Below are 21,031 nucleotides of genomic sequence, written 5' to 3' on the forward strand. Positions count from 1 at the left end.
CAGGCGCCCTTGGGATTGGCGTTATGAAGCGCGCAGCATGCAGAAGTACTGTACTGTGTCATGCCTCATGCTATAACCTACATGAGTTACATGCAATATATCTTGTGGTGTTCACAAAAGAGCTTCTCTCCCTTATTTACTATTCAGTAACGCACCATTATTTCCTTTAACTGTCTGGGACACTGAAGGTCTCATTGAAGAAATAAACCAAGTTGTAAACAATGCAGAGCTCCAGGAAACCAAACCTAGAGAGGTCTCGCTATAGCAATCTGCAGATCTGTTAAGAAAACTCATTACTGAGAATTACTGGTGAGAAACCTGTTAAATGAACACTCTTTACCCTGAGGACAGAATTGCTCAACAGCAGAGGAATCCTGTTGTTTTTGTTTCTATATTTACAAAATTAATATCCAGGTGTCCAATGTTGCCAAGGGTTTATGCAGGATGTACAATTTTATAGCTATCACAAGTTATCATAAGCATTTCTTACTTTTGTTACAATAAAATTCATAATATACGGTGTATACATTCACCTGTGATGCATGTTGAAATTTGGGTTTAAATTACCAGCCTTGCCTTGTCATCCCTCCAGCTGCATCTTTTCTCATTTCTTTATCTTGCTCCTGTCCATTTCCATTTTTCTCCCCTACATAGTGGTATCTTTGTCGGAGCTGCCGTAGGCTACTCAAATACGTTTGAGCCCTGGCTCTGCTAAAAAAAAAAAAAGGAGTTATGTTCAGTGATGACAAGAATTGATTTCCAATTTCCTCTACAATGACTGCATCATTTCCAGCGACTCAGGCAATTTGGCCTACATTACCGAGGTTGCCGGGGGCTGTAGATCAGGGTGACAGCTGTCTTCACCTGAGGCCCCGCTCACTGAGATCAGAGAGAGATATTTACTCTCACTCTTTTCACTGCCTGTTTCAGAAATTGGTCTTGTCCTTTAGAGGATTCAAGATTTGCACCCTTTTTGTGGACAGAACAAATGTGCTTTGTGTTTGTATGAGGGAAATATTTGGTTGTGTGTGTGTCTGGACAGTGATGTTTTGTTTTAGCTTTTATTTATAATAGTTTAACTTGACCTTTTTAAATGTGCGTTGCTGAGATTCTGTTTAATTCTACATTTGACATTTATTTGTCTATCTAACAGCTCCCGCCATGTCACTTAAGGAGCTAATTGAGTGGAAAAGAGATGGAAAACGAGCCTGTTCTGATCTACTGATGGTATAAACACCTCCAGAATAGTAAAAGCATTCAGTACAACACAGGCGTTAACGTTGTTTTGAATTTGGTAATGTACTGGTAATGGACTGGTCTCATTTTCTATTCCAGAGAAGGGAATTTTTCACTTTTATGGACCCCACACACTCATTCTAAATGCAATGGAAGTATATAGTGTTTAAAGAGTTGGACCATCTTATCAATATCCTGCAGATATTTCCAAGATGTCTAAGAGTAGAGTGGGAAAAAAAACTTTATGCATTTTCATTGCAATATTAATGGACCATCTAGATTCCAGGGCTATGAGATGTTTTCTACTCATGTGGGAGATATTTTGTAGGATCTAAACTGCATCAGAAATGCATGACTATAGATTTCTTGCTTTTAGATTAATCTCTGAAACACCCATGACATGATATTTTGACATTGAAACCAAGTCTTAATAAATAGATCATTTTATCAGTATGTCTTATGAACTGGATATACGAGGTTAAAAGCCCCTCATTTATGTGTTTTGGGAACTTTGACTCCACTTGTATTCATAACAGCAAGTTCATAGTTGAAGTTTAGCTCACTCACCTTTGGGGCCCCGGGGTTTTTGATAGAAGTTTCAGCACAGAGGTTCTTATGTGCTATTGATTAGCATTCCTTTTTCAAACCTCTCCGTCCCCCAGAGGCAGCAAAATCGCCTCAGTCAAATCTACAGTCAACATCACCTTTTCACCACCTCACAAAATTAGATCAGCTAAAGTCCAGTTGAACTTTAAAGCACATTGGTCCCAGATTGGCAATTGACCAGCTGTTGCAGAGCCAAAGGTGTTGCACCAGGACTGCTTTTTAGAACTCCTCTCACTGATTTATCCACTTTAAATGTTGTGTTTGTCGGTCATCCTGTGTGTTATGGGTCCTTCAACAGAGAACAGAGGTTTTGTTGTTTCTAGAGGTTGTGATTGGGAGATGTGTTGATTTAGTGTTTCTGAGAGTGCTTCACGGTGAGAAGTGACAGAGTGATGGGCAGGTTCTGTGGCTGGAGGTGTGCGTGTGTTATATATATTTTGAGATTGTGGTGATGGAGGGGTTGTAGCGATGAACAGCTCATCGACAATCAACCTCCAGCTGTCAGCTCTCCACCGGCGTCCTTCACCTCTGTCAGCAAATCTGCAAATGTCAAATTGCTCGGACGAGAGGGTCTGTCAATACACAGGAAAAAAAATCCATCCACTGCATGGTTTTGTCTTTGTATCAGTGACTCATCGGAGGGGGGGGGAATCCATGCTTGTCTACAGCTACCCAAAGGTCAGAGTTCACCTCTCAAAACTATTTCCTAAAGGCAACAAATCCTATACCAAAACAGCAGATCATGCTACAGTGAGTATCGCAGAAACTAGTGTGATTGGAAGACATCATCAAGTTTTACAAGTTCCAACTGTTAAAAGCACAATAAAAAAACAGTGTTAAAAAAAAGAAAGACATCATCATTCAATTTACACTGGATGTTACTTGTTAAATTGGGTCTCTATAAGGTGACAATGGCTCCTATTAGGCATGGTGTGAGGATGGAGCTTTATCATAGTGCTGGTGCAGAGGGATAAGTGGGAGGCCATTTATCAGCTGTAATGCATTGCTCACAGCAGTTTTAATCAAAGAGCACTTTGTCCTTTTGATGAATGGTCTGTTGGAGGGGTGTTCGGCATTGAAACACTTTTGTGGCTGTGTTAGACGGCAGAATGGAATTAAGCTTCAGTGACAGGATACAGTATTACTGTATACGTACCAGTGAGGGTGCTTGTTTTGATTTTTCTTAACTCCTTTTGCAGTATCTCACTATCTAAGCTGCTGTAATATATCAGTGGTGCTGTTGCTTGATGAAGAAATGTTAGCTTTTTAGGACTTTCAGTGAGAACAAGACTAAAGGTTTTTTTTGTAAAACGTGAATTTACACATATTTGCCCGCCATGGTGCAAATTGAAATGTAAGTATGAGTTATAAGAGTCATGCTAGCAGCTCTGTGAAAATCTCATGACAGTCCATCGAGTATTGTTGAGATATTTCACCCAAAACTCAAGAAGAAAACTCAAGGGAACATCAAGGTCATTAGGATACATCGTTTAGGAACCATGAATGTCTGCACCGAATTTCATGGACCAAAGTGGTGGGCCTACTGAAGGGAGACTGCCATTGCCATTCATGAAGCCACGGTGCTAGCTAGCATGGCTAAAAAGATAGATATGACAATGCACTGTGTAATGTTTTCATTCATTTTTTTATTGAAAAACCAAGAATTCAACTGATAAAATCAACAAACACATCTGTTTTCTTTGATATATGACAAAATGTAACATTTTGAAGAGGTGTCATGGGCCTATAGTCATTAAGCATGTTAACCTTGCTGCTGTCAATCTTCATCTCAAGCAAATATATGATAATCACCACTGTTGTGAGGTTTTTAGCTGCAGTAATCTACATATTCTTTTCAGTATGAGCATGACAGGGAAATTATTCTTCACGTCACCTCAGATTTTTCGTTCTCCTAAAGGAATCATTTTAGCAGATCAGAGCTTTTAGTTTTGGTACATTTAAAGGCTTCACGTGGAATTATAATTAGATGAGAGAGATATAGTTCGCCCTCCCCGATGGATCACAAAGAGAATGTGGTATAATTAAACCAATCCCAAGATGGCCGTAGCAGTTTATAGGAAAATTCATTACCTCTTATTCAACTGGCAACAGATTTACAAATCATTTCAGTTTTAAATACTCAACATTTCAAGCTGAAATGCAAGACTTTTTTTCTATTTGAAGAAGGCGTCCTTTTTCTTTCAGTAATACAGTGGTTTAAGCTTTAGTTCATACATCAACAGCATTATACAAAGAGCTAAATATAATTCAAAGGTCAGAGCCCAAATTCTGTGCAAAATTGCTACGGTATGAAATGAGTAAAGACATGAAAGAGCTGAGAAAAGAAACAGAATGTGATCTAAGGAGAGAGATGGAGGAGATTTTTTAAAAAAAACTCTTATCAAACCATTTCTTTCAATCTCCTGTTCCCTCAAAGACACTAGGCTCACAATTAAGTCCTCACGCAACCATGTAATATTCCAAATAGCTGAAAATCTCTAATACTGTTAACTAATGAGTTGGCTAATCCAAAGCATGCATTGAATCAATATAGAAACCAGTGTCTGGATGAATGAGAGGTGCTGCTCAGAGTGTCTGGGTGCTTTCTGGTGGCCCAGTCTGTGATTAAAGTGAGGGAGGTGAGGGGGGGAAAAAAATCAATAGTTGAATTCATCTCCCAGATCACAGGAATGTATTAGCGATGTTAAACACATTCCACTTACGCAGCAGATGAGCACTTTTCAGACGCATAAAATGAGTCATCATTTAAACCATCTTTTAGCAGTGTGTCTCTAGCCATTAAACGCTGCCAAACTGTCATTAAGCTACGTCTCATTTCCTGTCAAATGGACGTGTCGATGGCACTGATTCATAGCTGCAGACGTCTCTCAGCTGATGGGAAAGCACCGAAGGGTCTCATCAATTTAAAGTTAGGCCTCAGTTGACCCTAACTTCCTCACCCCCCTTCTCTCTCTCTCTCTTTCTCTCTCTCTTTCTCTCTCTCTCTCTCACACACACACAGCTCCACACACATAAACTATGTTTTAGAGCACATTAGGATTACCGTTATATGCAGCAGCTGCTTTAGCCTTACAGCAGGATTTATGAAATGATCTCATGTTCTGTGTGATCTTAAACAGTAATATTGTTTTGTTAATACAGGGATGCAATGCAAGCCAACCAGTCTTTGCAGGATCATGTTCTTGGCCACAGGGTGGTGATGTTTGCCTATGAATAATCTTTGGGATTACGCATAGTCTGCTCGGGTGCATCATCACCTTTCCAATTTAATAAGCAGAGATACCCCACACATGTTTGTCTTCATCATGGCCAGATTAAACTGTTAGAGGGGCCCAGCCAGGCCAGAAATGAGCTCTTGGGGCCTTATTGACCCCAGACACAGTCCTCCCACCCTCTGTGCATTGTGTATGTAATTCCCATTAAGCAACATTATTTACCCAGACACCCAGAAACCAACCAGTACTCCTACACTATGCCCCAGGTTTTCTGTGTGTCATTTTGTTTATGGTAATCTACAAGACAAATTCTCCAACAAATTTGCAATTAAAAAATTCCCTGAATCAACTGACATACAGTGAACCTGAACCTTGAGGTTCTGGGTCCTTAAAGCAGTCACCCGCTTTGTACAGCTGCTAACTCAGCCTTTTTCTTTCAAGATGTTCTTTCTGTGAGACCCACACTTATCTGTTATTGCATTCTTTCAGTGTCTGTACAGTTATTTTACTGGACCAACCAGGAGGTTCTTTACCAGTGACTCACTAACTATGAGTCCAGTGTCTAAGTATTCTCCATTTCTCTCCTGTCTCTCCACTCAGTCGGTCTCCCAGTGTTGCTGTCACAACGCATGCCAAACCACAGTCCTAAAGCCTCAACCGAGCATGACAGCCCTGCACCCTGCCGTTTCTAGCCCCACCACTCTCGGGGATACGCCTTAATTGGCTCTCTTCTTGTGTGGCGATAGGTCCCCCTCTGCTCATAAGTCTTAAGTACAGTGAAGCATTAGCATTTGCTCATGCAAAGAGGGTCTTCTAAAGCTTTTCCTAAAGAAGTGCCACTGATCTTTCCCAGGGTTCAGTTCAAAGGGAACACCAGCGCTTGCCAGATGGGTGCAAGAGAAGATCAGTCTTGCCAAATGAGCTCTCTCCCTCTCTCAGCCATCTGCACATATACACAAAAACACACACAGGCACACTCTCCTTTCTCTGATCCAGTCATTGTAACTCAGATCACTAGTTAAGTTGACCCTTTAATGCACTGGCTTCATTAGAATAGACGTGACCCAGAGAGGAACTGAATATAAGCCGTGACAGAAAGATAGAATCTGATCTGTTGGAGTTGTGTAACACAGGTGTACAGCTGTCATAACCTACAGTGCAAGATTTCAATAGAGAGGAAAATAGAGAGAGTGCGACAGAGGCAGAAGAAAGAAAAATGACTGCAAGTGTGTTGAATAAGACGGATCTGCCAAACTCCGCTCTGATTCTGAAGTACTTTTACAGCCAGACAAATCGATACACACAACGCTACCAGGCTTTTGGCACAAGCCACAAATTCAACAAAACACAATATCCTGTTACCCACCGTTAAATTGGATCAATAGTTTGTGTTCTCTTCTTTTTGCTAAGTGTGTTCCAATGTGATATTTCTTTTACTCACAGTCTTACAGTCTATAAAAGCAACTTACTGGAGCATGAGTAGAGATTTAGTGTAGCAGAGAGTCAGAAACAAGTGCTTTATTTTCACTGGAGGTAGAAGTTGGGAGTCTGTCTAGTTACTCAGAGGGTTGTTTTGAAGCAGCACATGCTTAGTTAGCAAAGATGTCAGGTTCACTACATCTGCATCATCAGTCAGATGGAGTATGGTGATGGAGACAGTATACATGCATCTTCCTTCATGGGCTTCCTTATTCTTCTACACTACTTGAATCTCCTGCTTACACTGTAAAGATTTATGGTATTCACAGATGTCACTTTGTCTCTCTCTTATCTGCGCTGGCTTTTCTCTTCCTTTCATTTGGGCTAAAGCCTGATTGTTTTCAAGGTCCAACAGTGAGCTTTTTTTAAAAAAACAAACAAAATTAACACCACATTTCCTGGTGCTTTCTGTCACAGAAAGAGAATGTTCTTAGTTGTTCCATGCATAATGATGGGGTAAGCTGACATGAAGCTTTGCAAGAATAAACATACCAACATGACACATGAGAAGCACTAATGTTGAGTGTAACTCATAAATAACAAACACGGTTTTTTGACAGGAAACTTAAATTTTAAATTCTTTGGATCGGCGCATGTTGTGTTCAAAATGCAAATACTTTTTAAAAAATATTACACTTAAAGTACTTAAGGATATTTATAATGAATCCTTGCTCTTTCACTGCTTTACCTCATGTTTGTATAACTTGGATGTTTACATTTTTTAAAGCAGATAATGAGATGTTTTTCTAATTTGTAACTTTAATGTGTTTCTCTATTTTGCATTCTTAGGATCTGGACATGTTGATGTTGGACGCCTCAGTGACTGGATTACTGGATCTCATCCTGAAGAAGGTCAGATGTGCTGAAATGTTGATGGATGGAATTTAAAATAAAATGCATGTTTCCTTCTGTAAATACTGTTTTAACCATATTTGCACTCTGCTACTTCTACACTGTCATATCTGCTATTTTTATCCCACGTGTTTTTAATTAGTTTATTTCATAAGATGTGTGCTGTATACAGACAGTATAATATATGCAGACATGCATGTTATACACATATATTTAAAACCATACATGTTTTTATTGAACTCTGTCAAAGGCAACTCTCTATCCAGTTGTGAATCTCAAATCAAATGAGCAATGTAGCAGATTTACTTTGCCTACCTACTTACACAATGTGAAATGTGTGTAGGGGGTGGAGGAGGCTGCCAGTCTTCTGGGCCGTGCTCCTGTTTATTTACGGTAACTCCTCCGTTGCCTCAAAATGATCGGGTAATGATTTATTAATGATCTAAAATGTTCCACACAGCATGGCAGCCCAACAGGCAGCAGAGCAGAGGAGAAGCGAAGCAGTAACGGAGGACAAGACGTTTGGAGGGCTTTACAAGATACAGAGGTTTCGACATCCTAATTAGGGTGTCGGGCCTCTGCTCATTAACGCAGCTTTTCTTCCTTTATGAGAAAACGCTGCTTCCTCTCTCTCTCCTGGCTTCTTTAATCTCGTTTTCTCTGCCTCTGCCGTGAAGCCCCGGGAAGGTACTGCGTAGGAAGATGTAGCAGCCAGGCAAGACATATAGTGAAGGGCAAAGATGTTGACACAGTCAGCTATCAAAGGAAGTCATGTTGATCAGGCAGGAAACATGCCTCACCTTGCAAGGCATTACATTATTTATTTGTACAGCTGAAGCCTCTTTTCAGAGAAAGCAGCACAACAGTACGTCTCTTCAGTTTGTGTCTTACCTGAATGGTTGATAAGCGGTGCTGGAAGTCTGGTTGCTGCCAGAGCAACATGCTGCTGGTTGCTTTTGATAAGCCTCGAGGATGAAAGTGTGCTCCAAGAAGTATAGACATTGTGGAAATTAGAAACAGAGCTTTAGATTGATTTGGCACTGAAAATCACAGACAAGAGATAAAAGAAAGAGAAAGATATGAATGAAAATTGTTAATGAAGATGATTTTGCTCAATGCTTCTTACATGTCAAAGGCAATAGTAAGGTTGTGGATATCATGACAATATAATTAGATCATTAATGTTGCCCTTGCAACATATGTTATACAGCTACAACTCTGTGTCAAGCTTTTGCCAGTGATGAACTTGAAGGTGTGATGAAACGGTGTCATTCAAACTGTAATGTGGCTGGCTGGTGAGGACAGAGAGAGCTAGCAGCATATAGCAGAAGCTCTGTGATAGCCAATTAGCTTAGAGAGTCCACAGATAGCTGAATGGGGATTTTCCACACTGCTACTTCATTCTACAGTACTTGGTGTCAGCCTTACAATACCAGATCTCCACGGCACCTCATTCTCTAGTCATACATGAGCAGTTGAACATAGCCAACTCAACCTGCACCACTTGGTCATAGCAGCAACTTTATACACAGTTCTCAGCTTTTGTGGCTCCATTCAGTATTACAACAGAGACACAATAGACTGACTCAACTGTTAGAAAACACAACCAGGGTGCTGGATGTCATTTGAAATTTTTGGTAACGATACCAAATGAAAAAAGTTTTAATTGCAGCATTTAACATCGTCAGACAAACAACTGTTTTTGCCAAAATACAGTATAAAGTAACTGTTGTAATCAAAATCAGGCAATATCTGATCAAAGAAGCTGACTAAGCATTTGGTACTAACCCTTGGTACTGATAAACGGTGCTACACACAACTCAGTTAAGCACCGAGTTTTAGTCTTGGCACAACATAGCCAATGGGAATGACTTTTAACACGAGTCAACCAAGTTATCTAGCTTTTTCTGCTCTGAATAATAACACAAAATAACTACACAAAATGAAGTATCGTAAGTATGTGTTTGTGCGTGTGCACAAGCTGCAGAGTATCAAACAAGCAGACAGACAAGACCAATGGACAGATAAATGAACTCGGACACTTACAGACATCATTCATATTCCCTCTTCTTCAGATTTCGGAAGGAATGATTTGTGGAGACGGGGAGGAGACGTGGGCTGATGTGCTGAGATATCATGATGGCGCACTGCTGATTGATGAGGACTCTGACCAGCGATCTCTTCCTGCCACCTTATTTCTTGTTCAGGTCAGTTCCAGACAGCAGACAGAAGTGATGGATGTCAGGTTTCTGATTAACTAAAGCCAGACACTCAACCGGGGTTCCCGAACACAGATCTATGTGCTCCACTTACCTGTTCTGATAGAGGATGAAGTTACAGGATGATATGCGTGATATTAGATTGTTACTATATTGTTCATCTCACTAAAAGTATTCTACAAAAGAAGTGAAACTTGATTCCTTGGCTTATTTATAAGATGGAGTGTAAAACTTCACCTCTAATGCTGGATAAATGGAAATAATGGGATCATTTTTAGACTTGTAAATGCAGAAAATCACTATGATGTGTGTGAATGCTTAAAAGGGAATTTCCTTATGTGTAACTGTTAAAGGTAGTCATAGTTAACTGAGCGGTGTTGGGTAGGAAAGATCTATAAACACCTCAACAATAATGTGGATTTAAAATAAGGGGAATCAGCTCAGAACATTACATCTAATATCCGTATGTCAGCATCATTACTGTGAGTCCATAAACATGCTGACGTTAGCATTTAGCTCAAAGCACCAGTGTGTCTAGGTGCACAGTGGTGTAACATAGCTTCCAAAAACATAATTCACTTGATTCACAATCTAATATAATTTCTGAAGAAGTAACTTTGTTTTTGTAACCTGAATTTGTGTAATCCACAGATGGTGGTTTGATATCTAGTGTTATTCACCATCTAACCTCACACATTAGACATTCCGTAACTGTCCTACATGAGGATGTCGAGTGTGTGTGATAAGGATGTGTGTGAGACAGTGAGAATGAAGGGAGAGTGGTTTAGAGGTGGCAAACGGACCGTCATTCACCGTTCAGCTCAACGCCCGTCATCATCTTCAGTCTAAATCATTTTCTCCTAGCAGCTGATTGCTTTTTATTATATGCACCACACTAATAATCCAGGAGAGAGCGTCCACACAGAAACACGGACACACACACAAACACACACACATCAAAGAAAGATGTCTGTTGATGTCTGACAGCTGTGCTCGACTCAGGATCACTCCACCATGTTGAGTTTCTGCCAGAGGAAACAGAGAGAAAGCGTTTGATTTCTCATGCAGCTTGGGGAGGAAGGGAGGGTGGAGAGAGACGGCAGTGAAATTCATTAATTCCAGCGATTTGCCAGTCAAACCTTTTTTTTTTTCTTTTTTTTTCCCCCAACCAGACCGAACATAAACAAACACAATCATGTGCAAATGAGTCCAAATGAGATGTGACAGTTCTATTGGGCTTAATTTATTAGCAGTGATTATGCAGGCCCCGCTTTCCACTGGCAGCCAGCGGAGACGACTGAGCGTAAATAAAAGAAATCAGCAGCTTTATGAAAAGTGGATATTATTAATAGTGATGGCTAAAGCTGTTGGCATGATGAGATTCATTTAAGCACTGATATGCTCAGCCTTTATGAAAGGTATTTTTTCACTCTTTGAGCACTCAATCCAAACTAGAAATTAGCTTTTCAAGGCCCGCTCCAGGCTCTGTTGTTACAGCAGGGGTTAAATGGACACTATGAATTTTTAATGCAATATTTAGGGTTTTTACATAATAGCACACAGTATGAAGTAAGCATTACGGCAAGATGGAAAAAAGATTATAATGTGAAGATTGTTTGCGCTTCACATAAATGACCTAAAGCTGATTATCTGAAAGCTTTCCAAGTCTGCTTCTTCTGTTTCTTTGCCTTGTGGTGTAAAGTCGGCCCCTAAATACTATTTGTAGTGGTGTTTAAGTCGCAATCTTATTAAACTAAACCACAGCATTTGCAAGGAAGACTGTAGAAATACATATAGCAGTATGAACAACAAAGACACAGTTGATATTGTTAGTCATTATCACTGCAGTGGCAGTGATGACGCCAGAAAAAACCCATCAACTCTACAAAAACATGTAGTGGTTTGTCGTGTGAGTCACATGATGCAGGAGCTCATACTGTGTGAACAGGGAAGATGCAGGTATACAGTAAATACATTCAGCTTTCTATCACTGTTGACAGCTGTTGAGAGGGATCTGTCTCCTATTGTGGAATAGTTTATATTCACCTGACTGAAAATCAAGAGACTAGTTAGACTTGTAGATATACAGCACATGCATGTAGCAGCTAATATGTGTGTGATGATGACGGTATAAAGCACTTTAATCAATCCGCTCATGCAGACAGCTCTTCATGATTCTCTCCATTTGTCTCAGTCTTTGTCTTCAGGCTATAAACAGCTCTGCCTATAATCTAATGATATGCGCTTGGGTTTACTGTAAGTTTTAAGTAGAGACAGACAGGCAAAAAGAAAAAAGAGGGCGAGGTGCGAGGCATCGATTTCACACTGTGATTACACTGCGCTGACAGCTCGCTGTTAATCATCTCCGGTGGTTCGGAGGAGCTGATATCATACAACATTACCATGAAGGGCCCTACCTCGTCGCCTAGAAAACCAAATTCTCTGACGTCCCCTCGATCGATAATCTGGTCAGGTGGGCAGCTGTGACACTGCCGGCCGCTGGGACTTGTTTAATCAACCCGTTGGCTGAAGCTGTCCACGCCGCTCTCGGGGAATCGAGCTGATTTCTCGAAGGAACGGCTCGCTCGGCTGCACAGGGGTCAAAGGTTACGAGGCCTGTGGGGGGGTTTGTGGTGTTATGTGGACACACAGAATAGTGGCTGACTCTAACAAAAGAGACTGTTGAACTTGTTTAGGGAATAATGCTTCCCTCTTGGAGAGCATTTTCATTTTATTTTGCAGTGCCGTGCTTAGATCAATAATATTACATTTGATCAGCATGTTACTGTTGACTAATGGATGATAATAAAGCACAAACCATGAACCACAGAATTAAAATGTCTCTTCACATCATCATCATTCCATAGTCATATAGTCATCTAAAATAATTGTCTTTTATCTGTGCAGGTTTGTTTGACAAGGTGTTTAATTTGCCAGATTAGTATAATTTGCATGTTAGAGATGAAAACAAAAGCAATAGACAGAACAATGGATTGAATTAATTAGGCGTGTGAAGATGCTCCATAATTGCTGTAGCTTTGGTGTTGTAAATAGAGTGTTTTTGTGTTCACGTGTACACATCTGTTCCTGTACACTTTCAGCTAGATTTTGGGATAATCATAGAGGTTTATTAAGTTAGGATTAGGAGCATGTCTTTACAGAATACAGACACCTGCCTCCTAAACACAAACCTGTGTGTGTATTACATAGCTGGCTGTATATTTGAACTCAGTGAGGAAATCAGATTGATATGAATATGAAGGTGATGAATTTAATTCAACATGTCAATTTTGATATCTGTAGTTGTTAACTGTAATTAAATCATTCAAGAACATTTTCATGTTCGTATCTTAAAACTCTTACTTTTTTCTGTGAGGTTTGCTTGTACAAATGTTCCAAATCACATTTAACAAACTTTCTTAATTGCCTGAATTTGTTGTAAATTGCTTGTTTCAGCCTGATGTAGTTCACCTGTTCATGAGGCGGTGCACGTTCATGAGATCATTAGCATCATTAGCACAATCAACGACCCTACAGTTGCCATATATAAATATAAAACAGTAAAATAATGATACGACATAGAGCAGCACTGTAGTGTGACAGAAACAAAGACGGAATGCTTCGACGTGAAGGTAGATGCTAAAAAAATCTTCCTAAAGCAAAGCGCTTGTGATGGGAGGCATTCAGGGAATGTGACAGTCACAGAGATACTAGAGGAGAGAATATTATAGCCTACAGGTGATGTTACACTGTCAGCTGTAACACAAGATGACACACAGTCCTGACAACTACTGTAATGTAGGCTATCAGCTGCTGAGTAAAATATGCCAATAAAAATCAATAAGACTAAAAACCCTCTCAATAAACTGTCAGCAATGATGATAAGATCATGAACAGAATATTAATTCAGAATTCATTTTGTTTTAGTCATATTTTATTTTTGTTGATTTGTTTTCATGTTTAAACTCCAAATTCATTCAGATGAAGACATTATAATTCTAAGTCAAACAAGTGTTTTCTCCTTGTGAAGAAAGGCAGAGACTATCTGTTCAGGACTCATACGACAGGTCTGGATCACTCCTACTGTAAGTGTGAACATTGATGAATGCCATAAACGTTCTTAAATAACTCATATGCGCCTCTTTAGAACAAATCTGTTTGTACGAGTGGTTCTTGCATGAGTGTTTGATGCAAAAATGCAATCTTAAATTCAGCCAAAGTTAATGCGTTCCAGCAATGTGAATTAGACAAAGTTAGTCTTTTTAGTACCAAATTCCATCTTTGTGCTTCCATAGACAGTTTGCCAAGTGTGTGAAGTAGCAACACAAAGCAGGTATTTTGTACTAAAAAGACTAACTTTTGAAGATACTCACTTGTTTTGTCTAACTCAATGCTCAAGTCTGATATTAGCTTCAGCTGAACTAGAATTGTTTTTGCATGACACCAGGACTCTGGATTTTCTCCCTCATTACTTAATTGCTTTAAGAATGTAATTTGGAGAGTGCAGAAAGTGTTAATCAAACGCAGCCTGCACACTGGTGAGAAGAGCTCTAATCATCCAAAATAAGTGAAGTCACATGGCCATGGTTATACCATGTGTGTGAGTGTGCAAGTCCTTTTTAATGTGGGAGATATAAAATGTCCCTTAAGATGTTTCTGGAACAGCTGTAGTTAACAAATCCACCAAAGAGTACAGTCGTCTAGAACAAACCTGACAGATCTGTCCAGACCTCCCAGTGTGCTGCAGTAACTGAAAGCTCATCTTCTAATAGAGTGAGATCAGAGGAATATTCCTCTTTCAGTTATCTAATATTGACCTTTTTGGAGACATTCACAGTCACTGAGTGACGAGCCTGTAGCCAAGGCCTTAAAACCCATTACATGTTCTGATTGTGTCAATCTAATGTGCTAATTGAATGCTATCCCTCAGCCAATCTTCATCAGTGAAGAGCCCATGCTGGTGAACTGATTTGGATATAATTTGCACAGCGAGAGCTTCAATCACAAGAGACAAACATTTTCCCTCTCATTAAAGAGCACATTAAAGATTATCTTCTCTAGTTGCCACAGTGACTCTATCTAATATGATTTGCTGGAAGTGTGCAGAGAACAATTTCCCTATGATCCAGTGAGACTTGTATTTTCTCTCCTCTCTTCTCTCGCCTCCTCTCTCTTCTACAGTAAGTGAGTCTAAAGAGACCTCTTTGATCTTGTCTCATTGCTCTCAATACTCCAGACTGAATTTAAATCACAAGGCCGACTATTTTAAGAACAAAGCTGCCGTTGTGCTGAACAAGGGAAAAGAGGAGCTCACTTTTATTTCTCCCACTATCCTGTCAGAGTGAAATTTGCTACACAGTAGTGGAAGCTGTGCTTACAGTATTTGTCACTTGAATCCATTGACATGACATATGAAAAATGAGCCCTGTGGGCATACATTGTGATGTTGATAGTTATATGCAGCGGAATAATATTTTGCTGATTTGAGACTAATCACAAAAATGTGTTTACATTTACTGCTGTGACTTTGAATGGAATTAGATGCACAGCACATTTTACAGGGAAAGAGTCCTTAAAACTGTTTTGCATCTGTTGTCATGACGAGGATTAAAATGCCAGTAACGAAACAGTTTCAAGGCTGCAAGTGAATAATTTATGACCGACCCTTTCTATTGTGAAATCAGACATTAGGATTCATGTCAACTTAGCACGATTCATTTATTCAAAATTCTTTTCTAGTGTTTGATGAATTAGGCATAGGTGTACAGGTATGGAGGTGTTATTGTCGTTTGTTGCTAAAGAAACTGCCCATCGTTGTTTTAAATGTTAGGTTTTAAATACATTGTCAATTTACGAGAGGACAATAAAAATATTATTTGCAATAGTTTACCTGCTACTGTCAGAAAAAGCTTAAATTACTGTATCTAATGCCCATTTAATTAATCACAGAACATTTAATTGCATAGTGCACACAGGCAGGAGCTGCTCTGACCTACAGCTTTATTACTGTAGCCTATAATGCAAATATCTTTCTCATATGCAGGGGACACGTTTATTCTATGAATTGAGTTTTCATGAGCCCCACACTTTGCAGAATTCTCTCTCCATTGAAAAGCTTATAATCTTTTAATTGAAGTTAAATTCTAAAGATTATGAAAATATTGCAAAAATGTAATTAATTAGAGATACAGCATTTTCCGAAGGCAACAGCAATAATATACCTTTTTTGTGATTTTTCTAATTATTTTTGTACAATGCTTTTTTTAACAGTGGCTCATAGAAAGCATGTAGTATCAAAAGAGGAGTTATTTTAGTTTACGTCTGATAGTAATTCTTCCTCCATGCTGAGTGTTTTTCTCTCTACCCTCTCTGCTTCCTTAGATGGGCATGGTTCTGTAGGTCTCAACCAGGGAATCATTTCTGCCCTCCAAGACACTTTGAGTTTTTCCCAACCAGTTTGTTTCCTAGTGAACATCACTATCTGTTGAACGTTATCCGAAGAGCTCAGATGGACTTTTAGGATTGTCCAATTTTTAAAATAAGGGTCAGATAAGTGTTTACATTTCTAGCTGAATTTGTAACAGCTTTTTTTTTTACAAGTACTCAACTGGTTTGTATCTATATCTGTTTTGTTTTCCTCTTTTGTAATACCGTGTCGTGTCACTGAGCAGTCAGTATCAGCGTTGTAATCAGCTCTATACGCTTTACAAAGACTGTCAGCATTTCAAAGGTTGTCCGCCTCTTGTCTGCTTTGTGCCTGCTGTATGGAAATCCTTGCTCTTATTTTTCATGGTTGCCCTTTTCAAAAAAGCCAGCAAACATGCCATGAGAAAGGTCAGCAGGATCTGAATAACATTAAAGATCTTCACAGCCTCTTTTCCACTCGTCTCTACCAACCAAAAAAGACATCCATCCACTCTTCTCCCCAACAGGTAACTCTAGAAACTCTAGAAAACTGTCTGCAGACCAGTTTCACACTAATCTGCCAGTGCTGTGTCTCCTGACAGACTCTTGGCACCTCTCTTGCTTTTGTTTTGCTGACTGACATGAAATTTACTGGCAGAGGGTTCCTTACCGTAAACAAGGAGGGAACGTGTCAAAGGTTGGAGCGATGGGGACTTAAGCCTGACAAGGGATCTAGGCTGAAAGCCACATAAAGCCTCGCTCATAAAAGGGCACGACTCCCCGTTGCAGGTGTTGAACAAGGAAGACGCATGTAATGGCTCTTTGCTGATAGAGGGCTGCCAGGAGAGAATGAGAGAGGACGAGCTACAATATACGCCTTTAACCACCGAAATCCTTTCACATGGGGGCAGTGTTGCACCACCTGTCACACTTCCTTCCTCCACTCCCATTATCTCTCCACGTCCTCCTCCTCCTCCTCCTCTTGCTGATGTGTTCTTCATCTACCTTTACTGCAGTTGCATGCAGCAGGCGTTCTCCACCCTGGGTCTTCTCATTTCCTCTTCTCATGCTGCTTCTTATGAAAGACGACCACAACAGAGATACCCAACAACACTTGAAGCACCAATAGGAAAGCAGCACTAGTATCAACAGCATCTACAGACACCGAAAATGCAGATAATTTTTGATTAAAGCTAATATTTTGCTTCCATATTTTTGTATATCTTTAAATTAGTTTTTCATTGCTAAACAAATCTCACTCAAAAATTACAAGTTCAAAATTCTGTTTTTTTTTTTAATCAAAGAAATGAGATACTACAGTTCCCAAGAAAATAATGTCCTCCTGTTAACAAACAATGCAGTATTGATTATTTCAGCAATCTGCAACATTATTTAAACTAAGTTTCATGAATACTTTGTCAATGTGGAAAGCACTGACTAGCCAACATTCTTTTATTTTTTTTTAAATAAAAATCCAAACTTGGCCAGATACTTCAGCAAACAAACAGAAAACTGTTGGAGAAATGAGTCCGTCTGTACTTCCTTTGACCTCTCTCCCCTGCTTTCGTTCCTCCCCTTCATCCTTCATCGTGAAGTTAGTTATGGCTGCGATCGAGGCCAGATTGTCTAAAATTCCCCCCCCCCCCATCTGAAGCAAAAGCACCCCACGCAGTCTCCGCTTACACAAGTCTGTTCCACAGGTGAAAGAGAGCGAGTGCAGTCTGGTTCAGTGTATCACAGCGGGCTTCTTTTCTCACTGGTTCACAATACCCATTGATTTGCGAGCTGATGCTGCGCTGTTCCCTAGGCAGTCTGAGGCATCTCTCCTCTCGCTCTCTCTTTCTCTGCTTACTCACCCCCAGCCTGGCAGCAGTCATCTGAGGACAACTGCAGCGTGAGAAGAAGGCAACACATCAGCGGTGGGCGGGGTGTTCATTAAACATGACCCCGGTGGAAGAGGCATGACCCCGGTGCACTGTGGAAGAGGCAGTTCATACAGACAGCACATACATTTATTTTGCCAGAGCTGGAGGGAAAGACATGCAAACAAATATATATATTGAGAAAACTTTAACAGCTAAGTCCTATGTAGCCTGTGATGAATTTCCTCTATATTCCATTATCATGATTTACACTTCGCTTGTGGAATCTTTCTACAAAGAAATACTGAGCTCTAGGACTTTGTTTGATTCTCACTGTTTGATTCACAAGTTAACATTGGATCGTTGTACATAAATTCAGGCTGTGGCAAGCACTGGAGTTAACTTATGTCTGTCTGAATTGGAATGCAATGGGACCTTTAACCTTTCTCAAAGGCATTCCTGAGGAAGAAAAGAATCATTATAGAGCAGGATATTGGAACAGACTACTTCCAGTGGGCTCAGATGAAACTGATTACACGTAAACCATATTTTATATACTCTCATTTGGACAGACTTTTGCTGAGCTGTGTGTTTTCCACCTGCTGATCGAAAGAGTCCTTTTGTTCAATCTTTCTCCCAATCTCTTCATCTGTAACAGCCTGGCTTGGGCTGCTGGATCTAAGGGATTGATGGGGGGATTTAAAGATGGACCGACTCAAGGAAAGCCAAGATCAGGGAACCAGGCTAAAATGGGGGCTTGGTTTGAATGCCTTTATATCCAAGCTGACAGAAAAGAAGAAGTGAGAAACTGATAAATAGGCTCTTGCTCTTTTCTTGCCACCGGTTCTTAATTCTTCTCTTCAGAAACCCCAACATTCCTGCGGTGAAAAGTCACTGCTGGATCCTATTTCTTACCAGCCTGTGCTGAGAGCACATAGAGACAAACACACATGGAGATTGTTACCCGTTCAAAAGGCCATGTAATCCAACCAGTTTCCCTTTAGGACTTGCCTTTTTTTCTTCCCTGACCGTAAAACATGGTTTATTTAAATCAAGGTTCACTCTAACCACTGCAGTGATTTCTGTAAACTAGAATTAGTATGTGTGTATTTAGAGCCAGATAAGTGATCACAACTTTTCCTATCCTGAAAAATGTTGTCCTCATGGGACGTTATGGACAGTAATGATGGATAGATGAAGTCTTAAGTTCTCTTCTGGCTGAGGAACACATTCCATTAGAGCAGAGGGGGCAGAGCAGTGGTTGATGACATGTTGAAGTGTCTTTGAGGGGGACATTTAACTCTTAACCTGTCCGTGATCTGACTGGATATGAGGATAAGTTCAGTACTTTGTACTGTACTTACACATGTACTGCGACCTGTGTATATAAATGCTCCATCCATGTTTTTCTCATTTGCTTTGGCATTATTGTCAAATGAAAATCATTTTCTCACAACAGTACACATTTCTTTAGTTGACCCAGTGATGCAAGATAGTGACCAAAACAGATTACACAGTTTTTCTAAAGAACTGTTTTACTCTGACATGTTCATCAACATGCTCATTGAGTAGTTCCACACATTTAAATATTTGAGCCAGCCATAACTTTTCAGACAGAAATGTTTCATACATTTCAGTAATCTGATTTTCTTATTAACATTCATCCCCAAATTTTAGTGCAAATTATCACATTGTCAGATTTAGTTTACAGGTGCAGCACCTGCTCCATCAGCAAGTAAAAGTGAGTTTTACTAGCATTTGTGTGACAGGAGTTTTGATGCATACTAATCAGCTGGCTGTAGAGGATATTTGACTTCACTACTGGCTGTAGCACAGAATCACAGAATTAATGTATTTAAGTCTCAATGAGATATTAAATACAGAAACGCAATGGATGCACATCCATATTAGCTCTGCTCTGTGATGTACTTTCATCCTCTTTTAACACAAAGTCAAAGTTTTCTATGAGACATTAAGATGTCTACAGCTTTTTTCCACTTCTTTTCTTGCATGTCATGTTGAGAATTAATCTGTCATTCAGAAGATGTAATAGCTTGGAGAGGACTGTTTTTTTTCTGTCTCTGGCTCCAACAGTTGACAAGAAGGTGAAGGGCATCTAAAAACAAGTTTTGCAGACATGACAGGTATAAACATTTCATTACATTCATTTGCAGACGCATTCTATCATCTCAATGCAAACAGTATCATCTGTAACACCAATGAAAAAATGTGGACATTCTGTGCCTCTGTCTGATGTGTGTGACTATTATTACCCTGTTCAGTGTTTGATCACCTGCTCGGGTCACTTACTGCCCACTTAATCCATTCTAATTCAAGTATTAGTGGGTGGAATGAAAACTAACAGACCTCTCACTCCTTCAGGATAAGTTAAGTCCATCTGTTCCATAAAACTCACCCAATATAAAAAAAACAAAAAGTCCTTATCGTCTCTGCCCTAAGCCCATTGTTATCCTTCCCCTCTACTCCTGTAATATAAACAGCTGTTGTTTTGAAATCTTGTATTTGGCGTGGAGCTCTGTAATTAGACTAATAACATTGTCATATTACACTCAGATGTGCTTTGATCCACACAATCAGTTGGCACTCGGATTAGGCTGTGCATGTACTGTATGTACAGGGTTGGAATGTGTCTGGAAGACTTAAACTGTAAACTAGGCAGCTGATTGCGCTGGATATTTCTCCAGAATCATCATTCTTCACACTCATCTCTTCTTCAGTACCAAAACATTATAAGGCAATCATCACAAGATGTTTACACTGCATGAAATATTCATCCTATCCAGTCATTTACGCTCATATAGCCTCTCTTGAATTCATTTTAAAAAATGAGTGAACCGAAATCTGCAGATAGAGTGTGATAATTGTTTTTGTGACTATTTCTCTGCCTTCCTCTCAGGATGTTTCCCTCGTGTTTAATGCCTCCTATCTCTCTCCGCACAGTGTTTTTTTTGGTCCAGAAAGCCAATTTTCTCCAGGATATAGTGGCTTCAGGAGACCAAAGGAAACCTTTCCCAAACCTAATCCCTCACACCTCCAGGGACCCTGAGTTTACATGTTGAAGCACCTTGATCTGATAAACTCCCCGCAGGCTCACGTTGCATCTCTCTAAGCCAGC

The 21,031-nt window shown here is 39.9% G+C and overlaps 1 protein-coding gene across 16 annotated transcripts in view; it reads left to right on the top strand.

Moving 5' to 3' along the window:
* Positions 1-21,031, top strand: part of auts2a (activator of transcription and developmental regulator AUTS2 a) — a 480,371-nt gene that overhangs the window by 22,427 nt on the left and 436,913 nt on the right. For all 16 annotated transcript variants that reach the window (XM_042430283.1, XM_042430285.1, XM_042430284.1 and 13 more), the window contains 2 exons: positions 7,347-7,409; positions 9,485-9,616. The gene's annotated coding sequence lies outside the window, so the exon portion shown is untranslated. The remainder of the gene's footprint in view (positions 1-7,346; positions 7,410-9,484; positions 9,617-21,031) is intronic.

Source organism: Thunnus maccoyii, chromosome 13 (genome assembly GCF_910596095.1).
Source record: "Thunnus maccoyii chromosome 13, fThuMac1.1, whole genome shotgun sequence".
Taxonomy (NCBI): Eukaryota; Metazoa; Chordata; class Actinopteri; order Scombriformes; family Scombridae; genus Thunnus; species Thunnus maccoyii.